The 20,753-nt window shown below is 43.7% G+C and overlaps 1 long non-coding RNA gene across 2 annotated transcripts; it reads left to right on the top strand.

Annotated features, from left to right (window-relative positions):
* The first annotated feature begins 807 nt into the window (after positions 1-807).
* On the top strand, positions 808-19,532 carry LOC133211143 (uncharacterized). Of its 2 annotated transcripts, XR_009725133.1 has the most exons (4): positions 808-964; positions 3,093-3,169; positions 19,159-19,339; positions 19,442-19,522. It is a non-coding gene; the product is annotated as an uncharacterized LOC133211143 (long non-coding RNA). The 2 variants fall into 2 exon arrangements; XR_009725132.1 differs by having other exon boundaries at positions 19,159-19,532.
* Positions 19,533-20,753: the final 1,221 nt, after the last annotated feature.

Raw genomic sequence — 20,753 nt, forward strand, 5'->3', positions numbered from 1 at the left:
TTTGTCTTGCTGAAGATGGCCTCCTGGTACCTCCCTGTTTAAATGCACAGGGTGTCCTGAAAGCACGTTATGAAAGCAAAATACATTAGGAAAATGGTATTATTTTCAAGCAAACTAAATAACAGTATCAAATCTGGTGGGGTAGCACTGTGCAGTCAATTGAAACCACAACTTAATAACTTCTATGTTAAGGGAGAGAGAGAGTATAGTATCCTTGGCTGACAGTAAACTTCCCTGCCTATATTTTTGGGCTCTTGATGTTCTGGTGTCTGTGCTGGATCAGGCCTTGGCAACCAATCCTTGCAATAAGCTGTTCCTGCTTTTCTCTGAACCTGTGTACCACTACCTAAGATGCGATAGTCACGGGCAGTTATATGCTATAACTCCCAGTCTAGTGAGTTACTGATGCTTAAACAGGGGAGATCCTTCTGCTGTCCCCTGTTCTGTTCCTCTCTCATCAGCCTGCATAGTTCTGGCTGTCCTGTCCACTATCTTTAAGACACATCTAACTGTACACTGACCTGACTCAACTTGACAGCACTAAAATAAACCCAAACAAAAGTATGTATTATTGCCACTTAGTAAGTTGAATTGGCTTTATTGTACAGACAACATCAGAAGTTACACAAGAGACAAGCAGAAGCAGTGTGGTTGGGAATGGAGATATAGGCAAGGAAGAGGGAGAATGACCATTGCATCCTAAGGCAACCAGCTGTTAAATGTCCTCTGCTACACATCTGGTTATACTCAAAGCATCTCAGCATGTCTCTTTCTCACTCACCAGGCTTCTTTATGCTATGTGTTTGCAGTAACAGTGGTCTGCTATTGCCATGTTACAGGAGAAGCTGCAGAGATAATTCAGTGTGTCTCGTGGTGCTATGCAGATGAGATGCAACATGGCAAGGAACAGAGGTGTCACAAACCAGAGGTGTCCGGATCGCTGGCCATTCCTCCTTACCAGAAGGTGCAAGTAATCTTTCTTACTCCCTCTTTATTCCTACCTCTATATGGTAACTGTACTGCTGCTTATGAGCATACAGGGGCTTTTGACATTGCATTTCAAATGCAGAGGTTTGGTATCCTTCTTCTGTCTTTTAATCCATGAACTGTTGTAAGCAAGCTGCTAACTAGGGAGTAAAACGGAAATTGCCTTCCATTTGTTGCTGCCCTGCTGTAGTCTGACTAGTTAGCTGCCAGAATCTTCTAATTTCCAAGATAAATGTGCTAGCACTTGAATTTCAAAGTGCAAATCTATGTTTAGCACATTCATATCCAGGACTGCTTCTGATTGGAGTTTTTATTAAATTTTTCTTTGTAGTCAGGGTTGCTAACATGAAAATACATTATGCCCTTTGAAAGCCTCAAGCTCGCGTGCACCAAAGATTAGCTTGTTTCTATGTGATAATCACATGACACTTTAAAGTCACTGTGCAGACTGTATATGCAGACTCAGGAATATGTTTAAAAGCAGTGTAATCAGCTTTCAGTCTGATCTTTCACTTTGCATGCATTTAGATTAAGCCAGAGAGATATATTCTACTTCCAGGTCTTGCTGATATCTCTTTAACTACCCCTTTGTAAAGTCTTTTAGTAGCATGCTACAAAGGCAGAAACCAGTTCATCACCTTGAAAATAAAGTAACGCACTGGACCTGAAAGCTTCTGAATGGTGACATATTAAATATGCTTTATATTAGTCCCAAATATTTTTTTATTGGCTGCATTTTACTCAGTGAACGTAAACTCTTCCGCTTGTGCAGTCTGCGAGGACAGACTGCACTTTCCTTGTTCATATTCCATGAGCATGTTTGCAGTATGGAATACTTGGTATCCACAATAGAAGCTGTGCTATTTAGCTGTGATTAGTTACTTAAGTCATTTGTTATTATTTCCATTACCTAATTAGGGGAGAAGAATTTATAATTAGCAGCATGAGTTTGGCTTTCTGAATAAGGCATTAATTTGCGGAATGTGATTTAACAGAGAAGTAAAATTAAGAGATTTTCCCTTTTCTTAATCATACAGGTAATGTCCATAGAATCAATCCTAGAAAATTAAGTTACGCCTAATACTTTAGGAAGGGAGTATATTATTTTTAAACACTGTATTCTATTTAAAAAGGAACACAACTGTGTTCTTAATAACAACTATGAGAGCTACAGTTTGGTTTATGTCGGTCTATTTACAATATGTGTTTTGTGTCTATTACGTACTTAGATGTCTTTGATCTGTGGGCTGTGGCTACCCTAGTCACCCTTCAGTTTGAACCTGTAATCAGTGATATAGCTGTAGGTAAAGGCTAAAGGTTTGGTACAGCGTCCTAGTTAAAGCCACTCTTTGCCGTTAAGGCAGCTTTCCTGTTCTACTTATGTGGTAGGTACATGTGCTGAAATGAATTGGGAATTTTGATAGTTAAGAGCCAGAAGCTTATTCCTACTTCCACATTTGGTAGGACTGTAAGTCTTCATATTTAACATTTAATGTTAAAGTCAGGGTAATGTTGCAAGTCAGGACTAGTTAAAGCCCCAACTTCTGCTGAATCTATATGGGAATATTATACTCTGGTTAGGAGTACTATCCTTAAATCTGGGCAAATCAGTGTCAATCATGCAGTTTAAAAGTAAGCTCAGGCTTCATTGTTGGGTTGATTTCAGTAAGTATAGTCTCTGGCAACTCTTGTTGCCAGATAAATCTGTATTTGGCTTTCAAATTGTATTTTGAACTTTGGGCAGTAGAAATGAGGTACTGAGATTGGACTCAAAAGTGACAGGGCATCTAGCCTCTTGCTGGTCAGTCAAGGGCCAGTCTTCACCTCTGATGGGCTTATACAGAAATGGTAAGTAAGATGTTGAGATGAATTATCTGCAGGGAGTACTTGTTACACAGAGAGGCTAGTGTGGTCTGGCTTCCAATTCAGATGGCTGCATTAGATACCTACTGCTAGATGGGATGAATCAGATCTTTTTTTGCATGTTGACAGTAACATTGATGAGGATCAATTGCCTGAATTTTCAGCACAGTGGTAGCAATCTGGTACTATTGTGGAATTTACTCAGATTATTTTGATCACCGGTTGCTCTCTTTCTTTGTTAGTTATTTTGAGCAACATTTTGAATCCTTTTGACAAATATGGAAATACTGTGAGAATGGGAAAGCTGGAGCTAATGCAGGTGAGTTCATTCCAGCTTTGTTCAGGCTTGATCTAATTCTGAGGGAAGTGCCTTTCCACAAGATGCTGGGGGGAGACACCCCAGGTTCTGTAGTTCAGCCAGTCTGGCTATTTTGGTTGGAAAATTTTATTTCTTTTATACTTCTATTCAAGACAACTTTATTCTTGCTTTTTCTTTCTAAGACATGTACATATTCATCAGGTTCCTATACATTTGGTAGAGTTTTCCCAGTAAGTTCAGTGAGTGTGATAATAGTCAATAAGCAATGCCTATCATGCCTTTCCTCTACAAACTCTCTGAAGTCAGCCACCTCCCCCTTATACAGAAGAGGAAAGTACAGTTATGAAGGAACTGGATCTTGCTTCTCTGAGGGTTAGGCTTGGCTCAGAAATCATTAATCTGCAAGCTCTGGCTCAGGCAGGCATTTTCCTTGCTCTTTCATCCTCCTTTCCCTTCCTCCTCTTGGCTGCTTGTCCTTGTCTGGTTCTTCCTCCATCGCGCTAGCACAGTTGTGAGTAGGAGCACAGAATAAGTTGGGCTTAGGAACCATTCCAGATAAAAAATTATTATTATATTGGAGGTACAGATTATATTCCTTCTGCAAGTAATAGAGGTGCCAACAAGGAGAGATGCCATGCTTGACCTTGTGCTCACCAACAGGGAAGGGCTGGTTGGAAATGTGATGCTCCAGGGCAGCTTCGGTTGCAGCGATCATGAGGTGGTTGAGTTTGAAATCCTCAGGACAGTGTGAAAAGTGTGCAGCAAGCTCACTGCCCTGGACTGCAAGAGAGCAGACTTTGGCCTCTTCAGGAACCTGCTTAGTAAGGTTCCATGGGATATGGCCCTAGAGGACAGGGGGGCCCAAGACTGTTGGGTGATATTCAAGGATCACCTGCTACAAGCTCAGGAGTGTTGCATCCCAACTAGAAGGAAGTGCAGCAGGAGGGCCAGGAGACCTCCTTGGATGGATAAGGAGCTGCTGAGGAAAATTCAAATGAAAAAAGAGTTTTATAGAAAGTGGAAGCAAGGACAGGCGGCCTGGGAAGAGTACAGGGATGTTGTCCGGGAAGCTAGGGACCAGGTTAGGAAAGCTAAGGCCCAGTTAGAATTAAACTTGGCTAGGGATATTAAGGATAACAGGAAGGGATTCTATAGGTACATAGCAAATAAAAAACAGACAAAGGACAACGTGGGCCCCCTCAGGAAGCTATCAGGAGAACTGGCTACCCTGGATTTGGAGAAGACTGAGGCTCTGAATGACTTCTTTGCCTCGGTCTTCACTGACAAGTGCTCTGACCGCACCACCCAAGTCTTGGAAGGCAGACACAGGGACTGTGAGAATGAAAACCTTGGGCCCACTGTAGGAGAGTGTCTGGTTCGAGACCATCTTAAAAATCTGAATATGCAAAAGTCCATGGGACCTTTTGAAAACCATCCGTGGGTCCTGAAGGAGCTGGCGAATGAAGTTGCTAAGCCGCTGGCCATCATATGTAAGAAATCATGGCAGTCAGGTGAAGTTCCCAACAACTGGAAAAAGGGAAATATAACCCCCATTTTCAAGAAGGGGAAAATGGATGACCCGGGGAATTACAGACCAGTCAGTCTCACCTCTGTGCCTGGCAAAATCTTGGAGCAGATTCTCCTGGAAGGCATGCTAAGGCACATGAAAAACAACAAGGTGCTTGGTGACAGCCAGCATGGCTTCACTAAGGGGAAATCCTGCCTGACCAATCTGGTGGCCTTCTATGATGGGGCTACAGAACTGATGGACAGGGGTAGAGCAGTTGATGTCATCTACTTGGACTTGCACAAAGCGTTTGACATCAATTTGATGGATGGACCACTGGGTGGATAAAGAACTGGCTGGATGGCCACTGTCCTGGGTTTAGCAGTAGCAGTCATTTTTCTCCTTCTTAGTAACTGGTGCAGTGCTGTGTTTTGACTTTCAGGCTGGGAACAGAGCTGATAACAATGTTTTGGTTTGGCCAAGGGCTTTGTGAGCCTCATGCTCTGCCAGGGAGGAGGGGAAGCCAGAAGGAAGCAGAGGCAGGACACCTGACCCAAACTGACCAAAGAGGTATTCCATACCACAGCACGTCATGCCCAGGATGTAACTGGGAGTTACCCTGAAGGGCTAGGGGACTGCAGGGTTGGAGGAGGTATCGTTCGGTGCTTGGTCGGGCTGGTGAGGGGGGGCGAGTTATCGATCGGCTGATGGTGAGGTGTTGTATTCTCTTCCCTTGTTATTTCCCTTATCATTATTATTATTGGTGGTAGCAGTAGTGATTTGTGTTATACCTTAGCTACTAAACTGTTCTTACCTCAACCCATGGGAGTTGCATTCTTTTCGATTCTCCTCTCCATCCCTCCAGGAGTAGGGGGAGGGCAAGAAGGGGAAGGAATGAGTGCACAAGCTGTCTGGCTGGGGTTAAACCATGACAGTCGCACACAAAGAGTTGTGGTCAATGGATCAATGTCCACCTGGAGACCAGTAACGAGTGGTGTCCCTCAGGGATCGGTGTTAGGACCAGTCTTGTTTAACATCTTTGCTGCTGACATGGACAGTGGGATTGAGTGCGCCCTCAGCAAGTTTGCCGATGACACCAAGCTGTGTGGTTCGGTTGATACGCTAGAGGGAAGGAATGCCATCCAGAGGGACCTTGACACGCTTGTGAGGTGGGCTGATGCCAACCTTATGAAGTTTAACCATGTCAAGTGCAAGGTCCTACACCTGGGTTGGAGCAATCCCAGGCACAGCTACAGGCTGGGCAGAGAAGAGATTCAGAGCAGCCCTGCCGAGAAGGACTTCGGGGTGCTGGTCGATAAGAAAATGAACATGAGCCAGCTTCAGTGAGCACTTGCAGCCCAGAAAGCCAACCGTGTCCTGGGCTGCATCAAAAGGAGCGTGACCAGCAGGTCGAAGGAGGTGATCCTGCCCCTCTGCTCTGCTCTAATGAGACCTCATCTGGAGTATTGGGTGCAGTTCTGGTGTCCCCAACGTAAAAAGGACATGGAACTGTTGGAACAAGTCCAGAGGAGGGCCATGAGGATTATCAGGGGACTGGAGCACCTCCCATATGAAGATAGGCTGAGAAAGTAGGGGCTGTTCACCTGGAGAAGAGAAGGCTGGTGGAGACCTCATAGCACCTTCCAGTATCGAAGGGGGCCTACAGGTGACTCTTCATAGGACTGTAGTGATAGGACAAGGGGTAATGGTTAAAACTTAAACAGGGGAAGTTTAGTTGGATATAAGGAGAAGTTCTTTACCATAAGGTGGTGAGGCACTGGAATAGGTTGCCCAGGGAGTTGTGAATGCTCCATCCCCACAACCAACAAACGGCAGGGGGTTTGGAAGTTGATGATCTTAAGGTCCTCTCCAACCCTAACTATTCTATGATTCTATACTTCAGCTGAATCACTTCCTTAGGAAACTATGTAAGTGTTTGTGCTGGGATGGCACTGTGAGAACCAAGATTGGAGGTGATGTAGGAATGGCTTCAGTTGGCAAAAGCATCATGGTTGCCAAAGCCTTAGTCCTAGGAAGGTGCCCTGAGAGCAAGGGGCAGTGATCAAGTGACCTGATACAGTGTTGGAAATGGACCTGCTTTAACAGGGTATTGGAGTAGGTGAGTTCCAGAGGTCTCTTCCATCCTCAATTAATCTGTGGTTCAATAATTCAAACTTAAATCCTGTTTCAGGCATCCTTTGACTCTGTCACGCTGTTACACGTATTTCTTCAAGAGCACAAAGCTAAGATCAGTTCCGTCCAACACAGATAGATGTCCTCTTACCATCTGGTATGCTTAACGTAATAAAAGCCAGATCACATCTACCCAATCTTTATTAGTAAGAAAACCACTATTGCAACTGTCCTTTATTCTTTTTGGCTTTGTCCTAAAGGATTGCAAATGTGGCACTACATAAAGACTGTTGTATTTTGATTTGTTACAGCTTAATTGTAAATGATGTAAATGAAAGCTAAATGAATGATGTCTAGGTAGAAACGCTAGACAATCCCACACCTGCACCACTCTCAAGATCTCTTTGATACCCATGCTACTGAGCCTATTCTTCCACAGCCAAGACCAAGCAGGCAATGCCTTCTGTGGTGCAGGACTATCCCTGAAAGCCATCTATCACCTTTCAGGATCAGGGCCACTGTGTGTTGGTAGTAGGTTGCACAGCTATATTGAATACATACCTCTGTTTCCCTTTTCCCTGCTGTGATGCTGGTATTGAGAGCAATGTTTGTTTCCAGATGCCCAGCCTCATGCACTAACTGCAGAGGGTGAAAGACAAGGTACTCTCCACTCTTACCTGCTGTAAGGCAGATATTGAATGAAGTGCTAAGTCTGCAGTTCCCACCCATCTGAGGTGTTTTCTCTGGTATTCCAGCTCTGTCAGCCCCTGCTATTTTCCAATGGGATATTCAAAAAGACCACAACATAATGCATAAAGAGATCCAAGGCCAAAGAGGAGCACTGTGTCTAGTGCTCAGTGATGCAGCTCACTTTTACAGCAGCCTGCACAATTTCAATTAAAAAAATAGAGTTTTTAGTATGCATTTAGTATAGGTGGGAGACCTGATTTTAAAGTTTTGCTATGTTTAAATGAGAATCCACTCCAGCTATTCAAATGAAATTGGAATACATCAGTTCCAAGCTGATATAAATGTTTCCAAGTAGGTATTCATAGGAAATGGTGCCAGCAAATACAACTCCACTCATTTGACATCTAAAATGGGATTTGTTGATGGATTCAATGGTGAAGAAGAAATACTTCGCTATACATGAGTTCTGCCATTCTGAGGTAGGTACATAAATTAATTCAGATGAGCTGTACTCCAGAAATGCTTCTTCACTACAGTAAAAAAGGTTGTCTAGACAACTAGCTCAGTTTTACATGTTTATATTGATTGCATCAAAAGATTTGGTGAGATGAATATCATCCCTGATTTACTACAGGTCTCACTTGTGTCCAGGTTTAACTTGGGGATCTGAGAGCCTCACCCTATTACTAATGTGAACATGTTTAGCTCTGTCTGGATCTGATCCATACTGAAGAGAGAGGCTTGTGGTGAGGAAGGACAGAGGCATACCAACATGCAGAGCCATGGCCAGAGCCAGGCTAAGTGGAACATCAGCCATGCAGGGTCTTTGTGAAGGATGTCACAACTTGGGAAGCGGGGTGATGTGTAAGGGCACGCCAATATATGTTGCTGCCCAGACAGAGGGCCTGCATGTCCCTTGTGGCAGCTAGTAGGAGTGTAAAAAGCAGTAAGAAGCATCATAGTGTGATGCTCCCAAATCTTGTGGCAGCTCTGCCTGCATTTCTTGCATGCCAGGAAGCATTGCTCATGACACAGGGAGAGGCCTGCAAGTTGCATTCCTTACAAGCTGACAGCAAATTATTATCTTCAGCATGTGAAGGTATTTTAGAGAAACTGTGCTTCAGAGAAGTAGAGTTGAGGGCCAAGACTTCTTGTGCAAGGATGTATTCTCAATGGGTATTCCCTGGTGGCAGATCTGATCCCAGCTGAGATCTCAAGCCAGATGACCTTTTTCTCCATGCCAACAGAGCTGCTCATATCACCATGTGGGAGACTGCACTGAGAAACTGATGCTACTGAAATACAATGTGTTCTTTATGATTTTGCTGTGTAGTTTGCTGCCTTATGTGGTCCTGCTGCCAGATGTCCATGGTGAGGTTCACACAGCAGCCCTTGCTCAGAGCTGCTTTTTAAAGGCTCAGCATAGTCTGTGTCATAGTCTCCTAGATTTCAGTTTGTCCTGTTAAGTAACTCTTGCTAGTGACACGTCTTTACACATGTCCCTGGCTACCCTTCAGCTGGTCCTCAGAGAAGGTCCTACGTAATGATCATCCCGTCTCATTTGAGTGTGGTGAGCCAGGCTGTAGTCACAGCACCTTTACTTGTTGTCAGTGACCTCACTGGCAAGACAAATCCTGAAGGAGGACTCGCTCTTTTAAAGGAAGTCAGCGAGCCTTTCACATCACAGGTTGGTATGATACATAGTGCTTATTTGAACCAGATAGATAGGGCAAAATCCCTTGGGCCTGTTGCCCAGGCTCCCCAGCTCTGTGCCTCACCCTGGACGTGCAAGGTGCCTCTGAGTCAGCTGCTGCATCACCTGTTTACATCATTATTATGGTCTGTATAATAGGGCTGATTCATGTTGATTCATCGGCAGCTCAAATATCCATACAGTCTCTGCTAGGTAGAAGGCTGGGGCATTATTTTTCTCCTTGTGTCCTACCTAAGTCATTCCTACTCTACTAAGTGAAGGCTTAGCCCTAAGCCAATCTTGAATACGGGAAGATTTGGTGTTCTGCAGAGCATTGCTAGATATTCTTCATTTTTCCCCAGTACCCTTCTTTCAAGGGGCTTTCTTCAGTCTTCAGTTGCAGAAATAGAGTCTAATGGGTCCTTGCTGTGCTGCCAACCTGTCATATCAGCAGGGTGCTGCCCTCTTCAGTTCTTGACGGCCCATTGAGGCAAACACTTGAGAATTTTCTTTCCCTTGCTTTTCTTTTCCCTTTGGTCCTAACCTGTTCTTGTCTCTTTCAGCCACTCATGCAGAACTGAAGAGGCTATGACACCACAATGTTAACAGTATTGCAAAATGTTCCTGCATTTTCTACACAGCAGCTGTAGACAAAGCTTACAAAATACCATTACTATGAACTGCAGGAAAAATATTGCCTGTTGTATGCTGGCTGCTTTCTTGCTACTGAGAAAGCTGCCTTCTGACCCACTGGTGTTCTCCATAGGGTGCAAATACCCAAAGCGATTCTTAGCCTCAACCCACTGCCTTCCTTCTTCACCCTACACTCAGCCTTTATTCCCATCCCTGTTTTATCCCCCTGGCTCTGCCTCTGTGACTGCATGCCAGGAAGCTGGTTGAACCATGTCATTTCAAGGAACTTTATTTTTGAGGGTTGTTTTTACTCCTGATACTGCAGTGACACAGTTACCAGCACAGTCCCATCATGCAGTCATCAGGCAGTGCCTGGCAGAGAAAGCGGCTCTGGCTGGACAGAAATCACTCTGGTGGCTTTGCCTTGTGTTGTGGAACTGTTCCTGCCTAACAGAGGTGTGTCAAAGGGGGTACAATGTAATGAGAGTGACGGATCCAGAGGATCTGCTCAGTGGGACATGAAGGAGATGGTGGGGCAGAGTGAGAAGAATAGGAAGAAAGGTGGAAATGAATATATGAAAACTCAGTAGGTCTAGACAAGAGTGGGAGTGCTGTCAAAATGGAGATGGGTTTAGAAGAGTCTTTACTGAGGCAATAGTGAGTTGAGCATCAAATTGAGGACAGGGGTGTTGAAGGGAGGTGTCATATCTCTTACTAGACAGATATAGCTAGAAAAAGCTCAGACACATTTCTAAGCATGCTGACTTTTCAGTGACATGGAGATGAGCTTGTGTGTCTGAAAATCTGCCTGTTCTTTTTCCCCCAAATGCACAATTTAATAAAAAATGGGACTTGTCCTTACAAATATTGCCTTGATTATGTCCTGAGACCATCACAGCTGCAACAGCCACACTATTACAGCCAAAAGTACAGACAGAAGGAAGTTTGGGGAACTGGCATTTGAACTGGAATTAAAATTAACAGACAGTTTTTCTTGCTGTCTTTCCCAAGGATATGTTAAAAACAGGCCTCGAACTTCCTTACACAGTCTCTGCTCAGCCGTAGATTTCACATTCTCTAGGGTCCCTAGAGTTCAAACCCATTTAATGCCTAAAAATGCTCACCTGTTTTGTTACATAGACAAGTCCCACTCAGCTTTCTCTAAAACTAGCAGAGCTACCCAAAGAGTAGAGAGGACCAGGATCAGTCTCTTTCTGTTATCTTTGTGCACAGTTATCCCTCATTTTACTGGATAAATTGACTCAAGCTAAACATGTCCATCGACTTATGTATCAGAGCTCTATTCCCAGCCTTGCCATGGCACAGACACTGCGTGAAGGAAGTTCCCTAGCATATGATACCACACAGCCATTGTGTTTCTAGTTCAGTGAAGGGTAAGCAATGGTATAGGATTTCAGGGAAGACTGCTGATTTGCAGTCTCTTCAGAAAATTGTAATGTTCACTTAGACACTATCCTTAGTCTGAATACATTAAGCCCACTGGCAAAAAGATAGCCACAATTTAAGTTAATAGTACAGTTGCTGGAAATAATAAAAGAAGAGTTCTCTTTGTAGTCAGTCCTCCCACTCATGGGATCAGCTAGTTCCGGATCCTCACTATCTCACACCACAAACCAGCAGGCAGAAAATGGTAATTCTTGACTCTTTTTGAAGCGGAAGAAGCAAGGGAAGGACATTTTTGGATCCTGTGTGGCTTTATTCAGCAGCAAGCTTGCATATAACTGCAATTCACAAGTGTCTTACAGAAGATTATCACACATATGCTGAGATGTATCAGCAGCAGAACTACCACTTTGTTGTGAGAAAAGAAAATAAGACAGAAAGGGAGAAATTGAGGGAATTAGTGTCAGGACTTTCTGGCTTTAGTTTTTGGCTTAGTTTATTAGAAACTGTTAAATGGGGAGGTGAGATGTTTTCAAAAGACTTTTTGATAAAATGCAATCAAATGGTAATTCTTCCAGACTTTTTTCTCCTATTTACACTATAGGGCTGTGGAATAGGTAAGCAGGGAGTATTCCATCTTATCAGTCCTAAAATCTCAGGGAAGTGGGAGAATATATAGGCTGTTTGCCTCTAAATTGATAGCAGTTGACTCCAATGAGCTTGTCATTGATTGATAGAAGAAAGCTCTTCTTCAGGTGTAAGGATGCTGTCTTGGAGATTATAGACTTGGCCTCAAATGAAGGCAAGAATTAGATATCACTGTGCAAAAAACTTTTTCCATTCAGGAGGAACCTCTGGTAGCTATGTGCCTTTTTCCTCCCCAAAACAGGGGTTTCTATGTGTTCTGTGGACAAATGCTGGTAAAAGCAAATGCCAAACCATGCCACCACAGTTAAGGCCAGAAGAGCTGCTTAAAAAAGCACTGTTCCCCCTTCATTCTCTCATTCATTCCTGTTTTTACAGAAACCTACTTAAAATTGCAGTACAAGCATTTGTATGACCTTGTGCAGAACTATATTGGAAAAACTGCATATTTTTCCCCCAGGGGCTGTTTTTAAGCTGGATCAGTTCCCTGGTCTGGTTCACTATGTAGCCACACAAATATTTATGATGGCACAGTACAACAGATGATCTAGGAGAAGATGTAGGAGTGGGTGAAAGTGAGGACTTCTTTCTTGGCAATTGTGTTCGCTTAAGAGAATACCAAACTGTAGCAAGGAATAGCAGTTGGAAGGCACATCTAAGAAGGGAGCTGAGGTATGTGCATTATTCCCCAGAAATGAAAACACAGCTTCAAAAGTCAAACAGTGCAATTACAGGGAGTGAAGATCAGCTAACACAGCATTTCCAAATGATGCACTTTGCAGGCAGGGAAATGTTCAGTATTTCAGTCACTCTGAAACTTCACTTTGAGAGAGCTGGGAAGTGGAAGATGCAGATGGTGGATCCAGACAGCTGCGAAAGCAGTGGATCTGCATGTGGATGACTCTCCACTTCCATGTGATCTTCAAGGGCTGAAGTGAGATCTTATGTGAGATGATTTTGAATAACTACACTGATCCCTGTGTGTTTGTGTATGTGTGTGGGTACAGGCTGAGATTCTGTGAGGGCTTCTTACATGGTGTTCTTCTCTTGAAGGTGCTTGTTGTGGGTTTCTTTTGAAAAGGGTTGTCACCAGAAGGAGAATATAATGCATAGACTTATTTATCACCATTTTCTTACTAAGCTGTGCTATTTGCAGCAGTCTTCTGGGCCCTGTGTGTGGTAATGGCACAATAGCCTGGGCAAGTCCTCACAGAAAGATGATGTAGGGCTGCATGTCCCATGTTGCCAGTGTTCTGTCACTTGTTACTTGGGCTTGCCTGATCCTAGGACAAGGGTCCTGTCTGTACCCGCCTATAGCCCCAAAACTGACTGCTGGCCCTTTGATGGCCCCTTGCATTTGCATATACATATGTCTGGGGTTTATGCCAAAACACCCTCGTGTTACAATACCTCCAGGTGGAGAGAAACGGAATAATGTTGTTGGACTGTGCTTGCGTCACACTGGGATAAGTATCCCCTCTTTGCACCTGCCTTTTAAAAGAATATATTGGATATACTCTCATAGCTGTACATGGTAAGGTAAGGGCTTTTCTGCTTTGTAGTCAGTGTTGTAGGAGGATGGACTATGTGCAAGTACTTCGATTCTAGACTAAATGCCAATTCTGATTTAGCGTGGCAGTTGTGTCAGCATTCCTGCATGAACCAGTTCCTTTCAGAAATGTTTTTAATGAATGAAGTTCTTAATGTCCAGGTCCTTTTTTTCACTGGTACTTTATTTCAGTAGAGGCAGTTTTAGTCAGTATCTCCCTAGCTTTTAAGTGAATGATGTTATTATACCTCCACTTATTCAGAGGCAGTCAGGATCTGTAGTGAGATCAGAGATGTCAACCACCCTGTGATCTTCACTAAAAGGGGAAGACACAGGGAAAGGGTTGGCTTTTTAAAATCTTTGTCTCTTCAGACCATAGTAATGGAGCACTGATTCTTGCTTGGTTAAAAGATGCAGGGTAGGAAAGAGAACAGCTCTGGAATCAGACAATTTAGTATTTTCCTTGTTTTGTGTGTGAGGAAGACCCTTCCCAGAGCATTACAAATTCTGTGTTGCCTCTGCATTTGACAACATTGTAGGACACTGTAGGACATTGATGAGAAGGAATGACCTTGGGAATGGGTTTACAGTTCAGGCTGCTGCAAATTTAAGGACATGATTGCTGGGCTTATAAAGCTATGAGTGAAAAGGAAGCAAAGATATTATCTTCATCAGTTCCAGGAACAGAAAGACTGGAACTTTCTTCTTAGTAATCTTGCACCTTTGCATGACAGTGTCAGGGCCCAGAGGGCATCCCCAGCCCTGACTGCCCTTGCCTGATCTCCAGGTGCTCCCCCCACCCTGCCTACAGTCCAGGACCCCATTTTAGCCCCCTGAGACTGTTGGTCCCTGCCCCAGTGATAATACAGCAGTGCTGGTGTCCATCTCTCCACAGCCCTGCCCAACCATGGGCCTTCCAAGCTGGGCCCCCTCATGGGTCCATGTCCCTATCTTGAGGGAGATGCCCAGTGCCTGGGGCTGGGATTACCTGTGCCCTGGTGTCCCCACCAGTAGCCCTGTTCTGGGCTCTGTCCTGCCACCTCCCATGGGAAGCCTGGCCCCAGGGAGCCTCCGGCCGTCATGGGGTGCTGACAGTTGGGTTGCTTTGCTGGAATTCAGCCAGCACCTTTCTGAGGGCTTGTTCCTGGTGCTTTCTCAGATACGTGAATACATCTAGACTGACTAAAAATATTCTTATCTATTATTCAATAATCTCTTCATCTTTCACCTTGCTGCTGGGTTGCTTTGTAAAACTTTAACAATAAGCTCATTTGATTGAATTAGAGATAAGGTGTCAGCTCATATATGTAGACTTCTGCTGGAGAACAGTTTGTGAAACCCACGTGTATTTGGTGTGTCTGCTGGTTTCAAGATCTAGTGACGCTACTGTAAGAAGAGGATTCTTGTTTGTTTCCACAGACATTTCGAGTACGTAACATAAGACAAACATGTTCTTTAACCTTTATTTAAAAATACCTATTGCAAAAGCACTGAGCTGAATGCTAATACCCAGGAATAGCAAGTGAGCTGTTCACTAATGTGAAGCAAGGCTCTAAATGGAGTATTTTCATTACAGTGGCTTTTCATTTGAATGATTCTTTTTCATCAGTGTCAGAATGTTTGATGAATGTATTTGATAATATTCTCTTAAAGAATTTATGACAGCCACATGTTTGAGGCTGGAACAGGAGAAGAAGGAAAGGGGGGAGTTACCTAATGTAAGAAGAAAGAGCAGACTGCAACAACCCCCTGCCACTTTTATCCCATTTTGGATTTTATGACACAGTTCTGGGTTTGGAAATACACAATTTCTTTTTTTGGTCCTGAAAGAAGGAAAAATAAGGAATGATTTTTTTCGACGTGGTTGTGAAGGAACTGCCATTGTCCAGCCTGCACAACCTGTGCATGCACTGTGTACAGTCAGCGTGTGAATGTCCATCTCAAGAAAATACTTGTTCAGGAGTGATAAGGGGAGCCTAACTGTAATCTTAAAGCCTAATTCTAGTGGTAGTTTGTATGGTCTGAAACCACAATCCTAACTTCCTTAGGAAATTTCACTACCAAGTATCTGAGTGGTTGCTCTAGTACAGAAAGGTGAATACCTGTCACCTTCTGCTGCTTTTGCCAAGGAGGTGGTACGTGCGATAGCAGTGGCTTCTCCATGCTTGCTGAAGAATTTCTTTCACTTGAGGTACCCCTGCAGGTTTCTTATGTGAGCACGACTGAAAAGTAAGCCATCTGTTTCCTCAGTGCTTCCCTGAATCACAGTCCTGAAGGAAAGGAGGGTTAAAAGCAGTTTTGAATTAAAAATTAATTTAAAATATCTTATCAAGCCTCTTCAGCCTTAACTACACTGAGAAAATAAACTGATTCAGCATGTGATTTGTACAAGACACAGTTGTGTTAATAATGTGGTAGCTTCCCACAGATTTCTGCCCTTGCTCATTCCAAGGACAAAATGAAGTTTAACACTGGAATAGTTAGAAAACGTTTTACCTCATACATTTTAACACTGCATTTTCCCTGTATAGCGTCTAGCTTAGTTATTCTAATTTTATCTTCAGTAATGGGTTCCTAATTTTATTGTTGTGGCCGTTGCTCCCTCAGGGCATTTGGAAATTAGATTCAGCATTTTAAAAACCCCTTAGCTGTAACTGACTTTTAATAATGAAATAAATGAAAAGAGTATTTCTGACTATAAATCCTGAATGCTTTGACATGGATACATGAAGAGTTGCTACTGTTTGTTGAGTGCTGAGTTTTCCAGCCCTGTCTCATTTTACCACTTATTTGTCCTGGGGATATTCTGCACAAATCTGGAAATCTCCATTCAGAAGGGCTGGTGGTTGACATGTTTTCCACCATAGCATTTGTCAGATGTGGTAGAGTCCGCAGGAAACCTTTTGAAACACAAGAGGACTGTGTAGGTAGTGCAGTGTTATGGCATTATGACTAAGAAGCTGTTTTAATTTTTAAACAACAGCAGACATTTCCTCTGAGATAGAAATAGTTGCAATTTTTCTTTCACTTACATGGGCAAGTTAGCTGCTCTGGATCTGGAAGGAGGGATGTATATGGCTAGGTAGGACTCTGGATGGCTGCTGTTCTTCAGACAGGTACAAAAGTGATCGGTATTTGCTATGTGTGCATTCTCAGAAGATGAGCTTTTCTCCTGGGGAAACACCTATGGGTTTCCTCTGTCTGCAGCTTTCTGCTCTACCCTGTGCCTCCCCAGAATTTTTATCTGAACCATTCAGGGCATCTGAATGCAAAAGGAAAGCCCTGGAAGAAGGGCTTTGGAGTGGCTGGGTGCTCACTTCCCATGATGGCCACAGCATCAGTAGAGAAGAAATAAGCAAAGGTGCCAGTGGGGCACACACCTGCAGACTTCTTGATTTACATGTCTGCAAATTACTTGCATAGGAAAACATGTTTTAAAAAGGATTATCTTGCTGGGTCTTGTTTGCCAAATATCAGCCTGGAGCAGGTTTTTACAGCTGAGATACAATGGCCTGATAGCAATGTTTATGTTAGAAATTCCGCTAGCTATTTAATGCCAGCAACACACTGGCCACTTAGTCACTGGAAGACTTTGTTGTCACAATGACTCTTTCTTTTGCAAATGGCAATATGTTTGGGGAATGTTGCTTGGTGCTTCTGAGAGCAAAGACTCCATGCTGGTTAGTGGTTAGCCAAGCCCACAGGCACTGTGAGCAAATGTCCCCACACAGCTCTGCCAGTAACAATAACGGCTGGTGCTTATGCAGCACTTTTCATCTTCAGGCTGGTTCCCAGAGTGGTGGGACCCGCTCCTCACAAGCTGCGGTTGCTGCTAGCTGCAGAGCTGCTACAGCAGCTCTCCTGTGGCTTGGGGCAGTAAAGGTCGCGGCAGTATGTGGGACTCATGGTGCTTGCTACTGCCACATGTAGATGGGAGGAAAAGCAGTATGTGCCCTAAGCCAGGACACGCAGTGCATCCCAGCTCAGGTGCTCATCGCTTGCCAGGGCTACCACATTGTGTGTGCCTCCAGATAGGACTCCTCTATCAGGCTAAATAGGCAAGGATCTCTTTACTGGGATATTCGTGATGGAAAACATGCCCGTGAAGCATCGGCACTATGGCTTCCTAAACTCTTGACTACCCCATGTATCGCTGTGGGAGATTTTGTTCCTTTTAAGGCAAGTGCTTTTTGATCCTGAACTTATTTCCCAGACTTGGGGAAAGAATACCAAATATGCAAAATTATATAGTGTGTTACTAAATACCATTCAATGCCCTTATGCAAAAAGGTCATGGCATGCAAAGTCATGACAGGGCTTTGCCCTCACAGAACTGCAGGATAAACTTTCTTTGGATATGCCCTTGGGAGATACTCAGAAATGATTGTGTCACGTGTTCGTATGGACAAAAGCTACCTAGAATTTGGATAAAAATGAAAATGTGTTTGCTGAGCCATTCTTGGTAAAGCAACAGCCAATATAACAATGTATTTGTTGTCACTGGCCTGGTTTCAGCAGCAGGGTATGCTCAGCTCATATTGAATCGCATAAAAACCCATGAAAAATGACATTGTGATCCAAGACCACTCAGCCTCAACTTACATGGTACACTGCCTGCTTTCTTTTAGGCTCAATTTGAAGAAAATTATTGCCAGTTGTGTTTCATTAGCACACCAAAAAAAGGGCTGCATTTTTGTTTTCCAGAAAGTTGCTGAATCACATCACTGTGCAGAATATACTCCTCAAATGGCCTCTCTGTAATGATGCAAGGAAAAACAAAAAAACCTGTATCAAAAGATGAAATGTGTTATATGGGTTAGCTGAGGAAAAGTAATATTATCTTTTTTTAATGCCTCATGCTGCAGTGTCTGGGAACTGAAGGGCATAAAGTGTTCCTTTTCTCTTTTACTGCCGCATGACTTGTGCTTAACTATTTATGTTGCAATCCTGAGACCTGTTCTCGCTCCCCAGGAGACAAACGCTGAAGTATTATTAGACCTTAGTGCGTGGGGGGAAGAGTTCTTAGTATAATTTTAATGCATAAATATTGTATGCTTTATGCCCGTTCTTAGAGTTTTACAGAAGTGTAAGTTGGCTGGTGCACACTCTGGTGGCCAGTCTTTCTACAGAGAGAACTCCTGGGTACATCATGATAAATAAGAAATGTGTTTGCCAGGTATTGCACACCATTTTTTATTTTTTGTTATTTTTAAGCTAAAAGCACATATTCTACTCAATCAAGCATCTTACAAGAGTAATTGCTCCCAAACAGGTATTTTTAAGTTACTAGTCTTCTGATCTCAAAGGCTGAATCTGGCTTTGTTTGATAGGATCCAGTTTCTGTTGAATGTTTTTGGTCATGGCTCCCTGTAGGCCAGGCCTTCTGGGCTTTACAGTCGTACAAATATGTCCAGTACAGGTATGCATGGGTTAAAGATTGTTGGAAATGTTTGTTTATGCACATAATCATAATGTTCAATTCAGCACATAGCCTCTACTGACAATAACTCTTTGATAGTTCTGCATATTGTCTTCTGAATACACTTTTTGTACTGGTTCTTCTTAATACTCCTCCTCTTATGTGATGTACAGTTATGGATTTTCTAGTTGCTCTTTTCGTTCAACAGGAAACACCAGGGTTTTCTCACCTCATTCTGCCCTTAACTTCTGGGTAGTACTCTATTACATTGGCCACAGGTGTTGGAACTAAAAATTCTGTTCAGTTTCCAATCAAGCAAATCTCCATCCTGCAATGTGCAGAGAAGAGGCCAGAGTACTGGGACACCCCAGTGGCTGCAGAAGGGAGAGAAAGCTGGGAAACTTGATTCTGCATAGAGCTCAAAGTGAGAACATGAAGAAGAAGGAAAAGGCGATAGATGTGGATCTGCAATACTCTTGCTATGCCCTGAGAGGCAGGTGCTGCTGCCGTTCCGCCTGTTTACAGGGTAACTGCTCTGGCTCTTGGGACTGCTCCTTAAGACATTTTCATCCTCTACTTCTATCTCTCCTTTCCTTCAGGGTCGTCATTTAAGGTGGAAAACGCCTGTCGCTCAGGAAAAGAAGGCGAACTACCCCCTCTATAGGCTTTCCCCGTTGTTGCTTTCATGAACCGGCCATCCAGGGGATCAGAGCTGCATGCAAGCACTGGAGGCTGGGAAGAACTCTGAAGTAAGGCGTGTTTTGCATTTCTTTAAAATTTAGATATTATTTTTGTGTGTTTATGTGTGTGGGAATATGTATATGTGCATGCATATCCACACACATTCTCTAACACCTATATATGTAGCTTCTTTTTCTGCAGAAGTCAGATACAGAACCATAGAATGGGTTAGGTTGGAAAAGACTTTAAGATTATTCAGTTCCAATTCCCCTGCCGTGGGCAGGGAAGCCTTGCACTAGACCAGGTTGCTCAAAGCCCCGTCCAACCTGCCCTTGAACAGTCAGGGATGGGGCAGCCCCAGCTTTCTAGGGCAGCCTGTTCCAGTGCCTCAGCACCATCATAGTGAAAAACTTCTTCCTTATATCTAACCTGAATTTCCCGTTTAAGTTTGAACTCATCATCCCCTATCCTGTTGCTAGTCCCTCATGAAGAGTCCCTCCCCGGCATCCCTGTAGGCACCCTTCAGATACTGGAAGGCTGCTATGAGGTCTCCACGCAGCCTTCTCTTCTCCAGGTTGAACAGCCTCAACTTTCTCAGCCTGTCTTCATATGGGAGGTGCTCCAGCCCCTGGTCATCCTCGTGGCCCTCTTCTGGACTTGTTCCAACAGTTCCGTGTCCTTTTTATGTTGAGGACACCAGAACTGCACACAATACTCCAGGTGAGGTCTCACGAGAGCAGAGTAGAGGGGCAGGATCACCTCCTTCGACCTGCTGGTCACACTCCTTTTCATGCAGCCCAGGATATGGAGAAATTTTTTAAGCCAATGCATGATCCTTTTGTTTATAAACTTCCTGTTTGTTAACGGTTTATTACAACGCTTTCCTGACTGCATTCTACCCTTCTTAGTGGAAGAGACACCACCTGAGCCAGCAGTTCCATGAACTTAGGCAGGCTTCCTCCCCAGTGCCTGCTATCCCAACTGCTTTTCCCTCCTCTCTGTTCCAGGGCCCTGCTGCCACAATTGCACCAGCATTGCAGTTTATGGCATCATTCCGGTAAGAAAAGCAACCTGTATTAAGAACAACCCTGTAAATAAAAAAGATTGTTTATAACAGCTCAGTGACCTGATTTACAGCACAGCACTACCAACAGTTGCAGAGCAGCAGGAGGGTGAAGAAGCAGCCAGAGGCAAGGCAGGGATGGGAGGCAGATGTTCCCAAGCTGGCCT

The sequence above is a fragment of the Neopsephotus bourkii genome, unplaced genomic scaffold (genome assembly GCF_033783945.1).
Source record: "Neopsephotus bourkii isolate Nb327-2 ecotype Australia unplaced genomic scaffold, CSIRO-AGI_Nbou_v1 NB_567, whole genome shotgun sequence".
NCBI lineage: Eukaryota > Metazoa > Chordata > Aves > Psittaciformes > Psittacidae > Neopsephotus > Neopsephotus bourkii.